Below are 10,311 nucleotides of genomic sequence, written 5' to 3'. Positions count from 1 at the left end.
TTTTCAAGGAAATACATCACTTTTTCTTGTTAAGATTTAAGATTGGATGGGCCCCATGTGATTTTCTGTTTTTTAAGTGGGCCACAGTACTCTTGACTTTGGGAGTGGCTGGTATACAGGAACATCTGTGCTAAATATCGACTAGAAGTCCCCAAAGCTCCAATGGGAGACAGCACCAAAGGGGGTTCAGAAAACCAGGGCTAAGGTCATTTGGGCCTTTGAGATCCAGAGAGGCAAGCAGCTGCTGGCCAACCAACCAAACATAATGGTGGTTGACAAGATGTACCAATGCCAGTGGACAGCAACAGGAAGAAGGAGCATGGGACAATAGAGAATTATCATGAACTAAAGTAACAACTGGAGCAGACGTGGCCCAAAGTGGTCTCAGTGGTTATAGAAGCATTATGAGCTGAAATTTCCAAAGTGGAAGAGGGGCTCAAGCGGATTCCAGGTACTGGACAGAGATATCCTGAACAGTCTTGTCCTATATACAGCTAAGATACTGCACAAGACTTTCAAACTCCTCTGGTAGAGGGCCTGAGCTTGAGGGACTTGCTATACCTTCAGCTACAGCAACTAGGTTAACCAAAGGAAATCAACTGAAGTAACTCAGTTTCCTGGGCATGTCCTTCCTTTTTTCATAGAAGTAGAAAACTGTATCTTCTACGAATTGAGTGTTGTACAACCACAATATATTTTGATATGATAAAACATATATATCAATGTTTTGATAGTTTATTGTTTTTGAGAGCTAAAGTTTGACTGAATAAAAGTCTGTTATTTTGCTCTGTTTGCCTTTTGGATGGGACATGGTCCCTGGGCACATGCCCAGTATCTTCTTTTGATAGCTCATTGGCCCTTAAGAGATGATTTCCCTTGAAGCCTTTTAGGTGTGATCTTGTTCTTTCTTTATCTGAGGATGAATCAGGTGGTTCTTGTACTCTGTCATCGTACATGCTGTTTATTTGTACTGACATAGTAGTTTTAGGTAGGCTTCGCCAAAGTGAGTGATGTGTGGTTAGAAACTCAGGCAGTAAAATAAAAAAAAATGATTCTGTTCATTTAGAGTCTGTATTTTCATCATTTTCATCACTCATGACAACAATTAGTTCAGGCCATGGATCTGGTCTACTAGCACAAACAGAGCAACATAAAATGTTTGTGGTTAAGTGTCAAGAGGATTCTTGTGACGATTCAAACCCCATGTCAGCAGACACAGAATACACAATCACTGGATCACTAAGAGTAAAGTGAATAATGACTGCACCTCCAAGAACTCGGCTGTTAAACTCCTTAAGTTTGCAGATGACACCACCATCATTGGACTCATCAAGGATGGTGATGAGTCTGCATACCAGCAGGAAGTTGAGCAGCTGGTACTCTGGTGCAGTCAGCATAATCTGGAGCTGAACACGCTTAAGACTGTAGAGATGACAGTGGACTTCAGGAGACATCCCTCAACACTTCTCCCCCTCACCAGATCAGACAGCCCGGTGTCGACTGTAGAGATCTTCAAGTTCCTGGGTACCACCATCTCCCAGGACCTGAAGTGGGAGACCAACACAACTCCATCCTCAAAAAGACCCAGCAGAGGATGTACTTTTATCCCCATTGATGTGCATTGAGTTTTTCCTTTTCAGTCACCTTTTTCACTCACTATGTGTTAATAGACCTCTCTGCATTGAATCGTACTTGTTATTAATCTCTGTCTCTCTTCCACAGCATGTCTTCTATCCTGTCTAACTTCTCTCACCCCAACCGGTCGCAGCAGATGGCCCCGCCCCTCCCTGAGCCTGTTTCTGCCAGAGGTTTCTTCCTGTTAAAAGGGAGTTTTTCCTTCCCACTGTCGCCAAAGTGCTTGCTCATAGGGGGTCATTTGATTGTTGGGTTTTTCTCTGTGTGTATTATTGTATACAATATAAAGCGCCTTGAGGTGACTGTTGTTGTGATTTGGCGCTATATAAATACAATTGAATTGAATTGAATCTAAACATACCAGCCAGCAGATCTACTGATGCTGCTGCCCATGTGCAACACAATAAACCATGCTTTGGTGATTACACCACTATAATAAGATTTATAACTGATGCAAGACAACCTGCAGAGGAAGAGACCCAATATCTGGTCAAGTTTGTAGAAAACACACAAAACAGGTCATGGACTGAGACCTAATCAGTGAGAGGCTGGTTTACTAACAAGAGTTTTTTTAGAAGGACTTTGTGTGGACTTCAAGAACTTTCATTGTCAGGCTTGTCCCGGTCCATACCGGCAAACATGATCTACAAGCTCTAACATTATTTTTGAAAGTTTTAATCATTTGTCAAAGTACTCTAGAGGGATGCTTATCATTTCAGATAATGTTCTTGTAAAGTTAGAAGTTAAACCAAGACGTGATGCTTTGAGGGTAGCATTTTGAGGATGTTTTAAGAATGCTGATAATGTGCACTTTATAACATGCTCTGTGGTGTTAAATCTAACATTTTTATTTTCAAACTGGCAGACATCTGGGGACTTTCTGTGTAGTCTTTGCATGTTCTGCCTGTGCCTATGTGGGTTCTCCCTTGGTCCTCCACAGTCCGGAGACAAACATTGACTGATGCAAAAAATGGCATAGGTCTAGGTCCAGAAGCTGGACACCTGCTGCCTGCCACGTCGTCGCCACACGCCACTCAGTGGCCAGATGCCAGATGGCTGATGCATGTCACCTGCCACACTGCTGCCCATCACACTGTAGCTTTATGCCGGACAGCGGAACCTGCCGCCTGTTACGCTGTCGCTGAATGCCAGGCACCTGCCGCTGGACACCTACCACCTGCCACGCCATCGTGGGACTTCAGACAGCAGACGCTGGACACCTATTTTCCCCCAGAGACCACCTAAATTCCTTTGGTTCTGTCAACACAGTCCTCCTGCTGGCGAGCTTTTAATGCACATCAGGGTAATCAGGATTATGTGTGCTCACTCCTCTGCACTCCTTTGCTCTGTTCATGGGGCATCCACGTACTGAGCTGCACAAGCTCCTCACTGGCAATGCCCAGTTTGTCAGTAGCTCAGACACCTGGCACATAGGACGCTAGACACCTGCTGGACGCCAAATCTTAGAAGCCAGACTCCTGCGACTTGCCACACCATTGCCAGACACCTGCAGGTTGCCAAGCCATCACCAGATGCCAGACGCCAGATGCCAGACGCCATATGCCAGACGCCATACGCCATATGCCAGATGCCAGGCGCCATACGCCAGATGCCAGACGCCATATACCAGACGCCAGATGCCAGGTGCCAGACGCCAGATGCCAGACGCCAGATGTCAGACGCCGGGCACCTGCTGCCTGCCATGCCGATGCCAGACGCAGGACAAAAGCCACTTGACACCTGCTGCCTACCACAATGTCGTCTGATGCCAGATGTTGGACTGCTACTGCCTGCCACGCGTTGCCGCTGGATGATGCATGCTGATGGCTGCCACATGCTGATGGATGCCGGGCAGCAGACACCTGTCGTCTGCCACGCCATTGCTGGATGCCAGACGGCCAGACACTTACTCCGGACACCAGATGCTTGACACGGAGACCTTCCATTGTCACCAACGTGGGACCACCTAAGTTCCTTTGCTTCTGTCAGCTCCAGCCTCCTGCCTTGCCACCTGAAAGGGTTCATCTCCATTGCCGGCCACCTCCACCCGCCTGGGTCAACATTGCAGACATAGAGCACAGTTACAAGTACCTGAGGATCCCACAGGCAAATGGGAACCATGAAGAGGTCGCTCAAAAACCACCAAGTACCTGCAGAGGGCCATGCAAGTCCTGAGAAGTCAGCTGAACAGTAAGAACAAGATTTCACCCCAAGTCCAGCACCCTGAGGTTGTATGCTAAGGGGAAGGAAGGAGGCCGGGGACTGATGAGTGTGAGCACTACGGTTCAGGATGAGACAACAAGCATTCACAAAGTAAGATGGCCCCAACCGACCGCGTGCTCAGTGAATATCTCAGGCAAACCTGAGGAAGAGGAGGCACCATCATGGAAGGACAGGGAATTATTTTTTTTTAGAGGCTGGTGAAACTGTTGGGGATTCAAAATTTTAAAATTAAAGGCACACTGAACCAGCATGGCTATCACAGCATCTTGAAGTGACATGCCATCCCATCCAGTTTGCATTTAGTTGGACCATCATTTACTTTTCAACAGGACAATGACCCCAAAAGCTCATCTAGAGAATGCCAAGAGTGTGCAAAGAAAAGGGTGGCTATTTTGGAAATCTAAAACATGTTTTGAGTTATTTCACACTTTTTTGTTTGCTACATAATTAGGTGTTCATTCATAGATTTCATGCCCTTACTGAGAATCTACAATGTAAATAAAGAAAATAAATTAAATGAGAAGGTGTCCAAACGTTTGACTGATAGTATATATATGTGTGTGTGTGTATAAAACATGCCTCTTCAGCTATAGCATGTAAGTTAACCAGAGGAAATAAACTAAAATAATACTTTACCCGGACATGTCGTTCCTCTTTTCATAGAAGAAAAAAAGATCAGCTAAGAGCTGGGTGTTACCATCGCAGTTGTGTTTGTCATTTTCTCTGTATATTTATTCATATAAACGTGAAATAGATATTACGGTCTCAAAAAATTGCAAAGCTCTCATCCACCCTAAACTGAGCTTTGATTTAAAGTTGTGTGGACTGCTTTAGCCCCCCAACAAACCCTGTAATAATATAAGTCAGTTGTAAATTGAAAAATCAGAGTAGCACTAATAATTGAGCCTCTTTGTTTAATTAATTTTATTAAAACAGCACTATTAATTCAGCGTGTCAAACGAGATGTGCTGAAACTGTAGAGCTGAAATGCAGTAGAGCACACCGGAAGTGCTTTTTGCCTCTTTTTTTAAGGAGGCGGGTTGTGCCGGTTATTGTGCTATAAAATGCATAGTGGCACGATTTCTACATTTCCCGCCATGTGAATGGACAGCAAACATATATGTTTGGACCCTCTGGCTCACTGAACCTTTCCGCGAACAGCAGCCACATTATGTTAACAGCGTGACGGCAGCATCGGTTTTTCGGTGAGTGTTTCACGCTTGTAGGTCACGTTAGCTGGCACTGTGTTAGCTTACTGCTGTTTTGTGATGAGACGTGATATTCGCAGTCTCTGTAGTTACGTGGTGATAGCAGCTTCCCTCTTGTCTCTTGTACACCTTGAAACGTGCGTCTACCGAGTACAAACTGATGCATCACTATCGAGACTAACCGCAACGTTCAACATAATATCTTTACTTAAGCTTAAAATTATTATTCGTTTGGTGCGTCTGGTAAACCGAGCAGGTGTATTTTCATATCTGTTGGATTAAAAGCGGAGTCCCTCGTCCAGTAAAGATCATATTTGACGGGAGTTTACCTCTTTGAATAATGTAGTTACTACAGCGTAGTAAGTAACTACTGAACCAGATAATGAAGAAAAATGTGTTTTACAGTCTGGAGTGAAATGAACTCGGGCTGAATGTCTTTGAGTAAAAGTGGTTGAATCTGCGTTATCGCGTGATAACCGAATTTAACCAGGTAGTACTTAGTTGAGGGTGACAAGGGCACATACGTTTGGTTTGTGGTGTGAATGGCTGCTGCCATGTGCGCACATGGTCAGATTACAGTAAGAATGCCCTTGTGACTCAATACGGAAGCCATGCAGGTGTTACACCTTATAGTACTGTGCGATAGTGTGTCTGCGTATTGACCGTCGGGCTTTGTGTTTCAGCCCATTGGGTTGAAAATAAAATAAAATAATGGGTACATAAAAAGTTAGCTTATGTCAGCACTTAATAAACTGTGAAATTTTCAGTTCAGTTTTTTATAATTGAATATTTTCTGTTTGTTTTTCTGTTTGATTATTACTAAGTTTGTGTTATCATCTTTGTGGGATTCTTTAGTACTCTTAGTTGCAGTTACTGTTAGTATGAGAGTATTAGTTTGATTAGGTTTTCCCTTTTTGTCTTTGTTGTTTCCTTATATTAAGTTTAAACAGATTTTTTTTAGATACCCTGAAAGACCACAATTGGTCACCTTGCAGGAATCTAGTGTCTGAGCTTCTGATGGTGAGACGGTGGAATATCTTCATCCGTCTGAGGAATCTGCTCTTAGTCCAAATGATTTACATTCCCCTGTGAGTCAACACGAAGAGGTCCAGGAAAGAAGAGAAGTATGTGCCTATTCGATAGACACATACTTCAGTTCAATAGACAGACACATCAGTCCTTTCCTTTCCATAGTTATGCTTCTAATTGCTTTTAAACTCTTACATTTTGGGAGCTGTGTGTCAGAAGGGATACAGTTCCCTCAGGGTTTGTTGTACGTTGATTACACTTAAATACAAGACGAGACTTGACAGATGAATGTTATCCTGTGTGAGGTTTAAGGGCCAGATTGTCTAGACTTAGGATTTGTTATTACAGACAACAGAAGCAGCTCGTGACAAATAAAACTGACTCTGTAGTTCCCAAATGTCTTGACCTAATTTGGCCCGATTGGTTTGGTTTCATTTATTTGATGTGTTTTCACTGAGCGTAGCCATTTATAAGGAAGAGCTGCATTTTTTTCTATTCTTGACTTAAAAAAGATTCATGCTTGCACCATTTCACCTACAGAGCTTAGTTGCACCTGACCTCAGCTGTTGCTTATAAGTAGCTCCTTGTGCTGTGTAACTCTGGAGGTGTGTGTGAAGGAGCAGGACAGAATACCATTACGGCTTTTTTCATGGCTTCTCCTGTGCCCCAGCATCTCGACATAGCTAGCCCGAAGGTGTCTTTAAGATGTTTAGTGATGTCTGACAGTGAAAGAAATAAAGCGCGTGTGAATGCATTACTTAAGTATATTGGAAAGCCTTCGTTACAGTGTTTTGAGTAACTTTGATATCTGGAGACAGATTAGGTTTTGTCCCAAAATGAAAAGGACACAAATATTGCTTTGTCGTTGCTAGGAGCAGAATAAATGCTTGTCAGCCAACATCAGCTGTTATCTTCAACACTCATATCCTGTTTAAATGCCTCCGAGCTCTCAAGTTAAACACTCAGAGTCTGGTACCAACTTCTGACTAATACTCAAATTATAGCTTCACCCCAGGGAGTGACTGCCTCATTGTAGCTGCTGGATTTGAAGCCTAGCTGTGTGTGAGCTGTGTTGGGCAGTTATTTACTTAAAGTTCACAGACCTGGGAGTGTCTGCGACTTGAGCAAAATGCCCCTCTTATCCTGCTTGTCCTACTTGTTTTTGAAGGTGAAAGAGGGCCGGGCACACCTTCTTAATAAAGACGACAGGGCAACAGACTAGAATATTAAATGAGTCGTCAGCTCTTATATGTAAACCTGCCAAAACATTTCTTTAGGTTGTTTTTGGGCTTTATAAATTATTTTACTAATTGATGTCTAGCTTTTATTTATGTTTGCTGTTTTTAGGTGTTTTTGTCCTTTCGTCGGTCTACACATGTAATTTTTTTTCTTACTCTTACAAGTTTAGGCGCTGACAGTATCGTGTTTGTGAGCGATCTGCAGTCTCTTCATTGATCGGGTCCTGTGATCGGAGCGTTTGATAGCCACCTAGTGTTTTTGTTTCCTGCTGATTGTGGAGATTGATTATTTCATCTAAAGAAACGAGTAACATCAGCACAGACTAAATACACTTCCTGTGTTTCGCAACAGTGGGCATACACGTGATTTCAGCAGCTGAGAAGTAGCTTATCAACGAAACCAGCTGAGCTGCTGATGAGACATGTAGACCTAGACAAGGTCGTGTGACCCTATCGCTGTATGTCTGCTTCAAGCCTTGACTTTAAATGACCCCTGGATGTGTTTGTATCACTGTGTCCTTGATGGGACACGTGGCACACCCAACACCGAGTGTACAGAGAGCAGTGTGTACTTGTAAATTGTACCTCTAGATGTTTTTAAATAACTTTGAAGGTGCCGCCAGGTAGTCATTGTCGAACCGCAGCATTGTGATCATCTGAGGCATTTTTACCTGCATGTCTTTTACAATATGTTTAAAAATATGAAGCTGGCAGCTTTTTATGGCCCCATGACTTTAGCCTTGTTCATGATTTACCAGTTCAGTTTAATTAGTTCTGCTCCGCTGCTTAAAAAGTCCTGTTTGGTTGGACTGTAACGACTCTGACCAGGCTGATTTAGTGAATGATGGCTTTTGAAAGCTCTGTCACTGAGGGAAGAGGGCAGAGGGTGTTCAACCAACTGTCTCACCAGGGAGGAAGCACACATGGATTTTTAGCTTATCTAACAAAGCGAGGAGTAGACCGGCGTATAAACCCAGCCATTTATAGACGATCAGGGACACTCATAATAGTGAGGACCTATAACTCAACTGTAACAGTGGTTTGTTGGTCTGTCACACCTGCCTTTGTTGGAAGGAGGTGTCAATAACAAGTTTTACAGATGAAAACCAAACCATGACAAAGAAGTGTAAATGAAACTCGGTGGGGGGGGGAAAGAATAGACCATACTACATCCTCCTTCACAGCTGCATAACAAACAGCCTGGTCCTCCAGGAAATCAACGCAAGCTGCTTCTGAATCTGTCTCTTATTAGACAGAAATACGACTGTGCTGTAAAACTAAGAATTATAGCTGTATGAATGAGACATCCTGTCATAAGGATCGCCAAAGTCACCCTGATCCTTGATACAACACAGTATTAGTCAAGACTGGATTACGGGAACATTACGAGTATTTATGGCAGTGAGAGAGAAATTAAACATGCCAGTGTCAGATTTTAGGGCCACTGAAACACAGTCTGTCCAAACGGCAACAACAGGCATTTAATTAGGCACAGGGTGTTAGACTGACTTCCCTAAGGGGCCCAACAGGAACTGAGAATCAGGTCGGAGGTCACACATGTAGTTTATTGTCCTGCCTTCATGTGAAATGTGTATTGCTTTTGTCATGTACTCTGTGGTCTGGGTAAAGCATTCAGCCAGTCATCCAGAAGCAGAATAGCCGTCAGTGTTTTTATTAAGCAACATTATTGCATTCTGATTACTCTCATAAAAAAGTTTCCCATGCAGCCAGTTTTAAAGCCTGAATATGATGGCATCTGCAGTATGGGGCCTTTTAATAAAACCAAATATATCCTGATGTAAACGAGGTATCCTTTTTTGGTTCTTTGAACATCACAACCCAGTAACCTCTCAGCCGTAAATGGTTGATGGGCTGTTGTTGTCACACTGCCAGGTGGGCAGGTGGTGCGGAAAGAGTAAATGAAGAGCAAATCCCAGCAGGTTCATAGTGTTTAGTGCTGTTTCTGTTACTATCCTCCCATGATGAATGATACTGTATCTAAGAGATAAAGTATCGTCTTTGTTGCTTTATCGTTTGGATATGCCCGCCCAATATTTACAGCTCTGCTTTTAATTTAGTAGCGGCATGAGTGATGTGGTAATGATTATGTCAGCCAGTGAAGTACATTTTCATTACCATTACAGAAAAGAGATGAATATTGTGTTTAATTTTTTTGTGTTTATTGAATTTAAAAAAGTGAGTTTAGAAAACAAACAGTGGAGCAGCCTTACATGTCCTCCTGTGAGTGAGTGGAAATGGCTTTTTCCAGTGAGAACTCAATACCTGTCTGTCCTCCCCGAGGCTGTGCTGCAGTCATTTGTGTGTACACAAGGCGTGAAGTCAAATTCATGACTAACGGTGGACACATTGGAGAGAGGCTGAACTTGTTCCAGCTGCTGCTGTTTCCATCGCCTCTATTGAAAATCGTTGAAATTGCACTTAGTCAGGTTGTTTAATTAGATGTATGCACTCCTGTCATTCATGGCTGCTTACATGCTGCTAGGTTCATTCTTATGTCACATGACGTGGTTAAGTCAAAGTAAGTTTAACCCAGAAAGTAACGAGGAATGTCAAAGTCATTTTACATGCTGCAGTCCACTTTGATCTCAAGCGGGAGTGAAACTCTGCTTTATGTCACAAACAGAAGTTTACCTACATATTTAACCCCTGACACAGATGGAGAGAAGTGTGTCAACCGAATGTTGCTGTAGTAAATGAAAAAAATCTGTCAGTAAGGCTTAAATGATAAGATGTAAATGTGTGACATGTATGCACTATACAGCGTCTCGAGAGCCGGTTGTATTTAGCCAGCCCCTCACAGCTTTTGGAAACATGGCTGACCCTTTTTTCTCTCCCACTGCCCGTAGAGTCTAAACAAACGCCGACACCAGGATGAAACGACGAACAGACGCCCCTCAGGACCGGTGAGTTACACAAACAGCAGCAGCTTTCACTTCCCATTCGTTTTGCTCTCAGCC

The sequence above is a fragment of the Pundamilia nyererei genome, unplaced genomic scaffold (assembly GCF_000239375.1).
Source record: "Pundamilia nyererei isolate P.nyererei 1_Seehausen unplaced genomic scaffold, PunNye1.0 scaffold00114, whole genome shotgun sequence".
NCBI lineage: Eukaryota > Metazoa > Chordata > Actinopteri > Cichliformes > Cichlidae > Pundamilia > Pundamilia nyererei.
Note: the sequence above shows the minus strand (reverse complement) of the source record.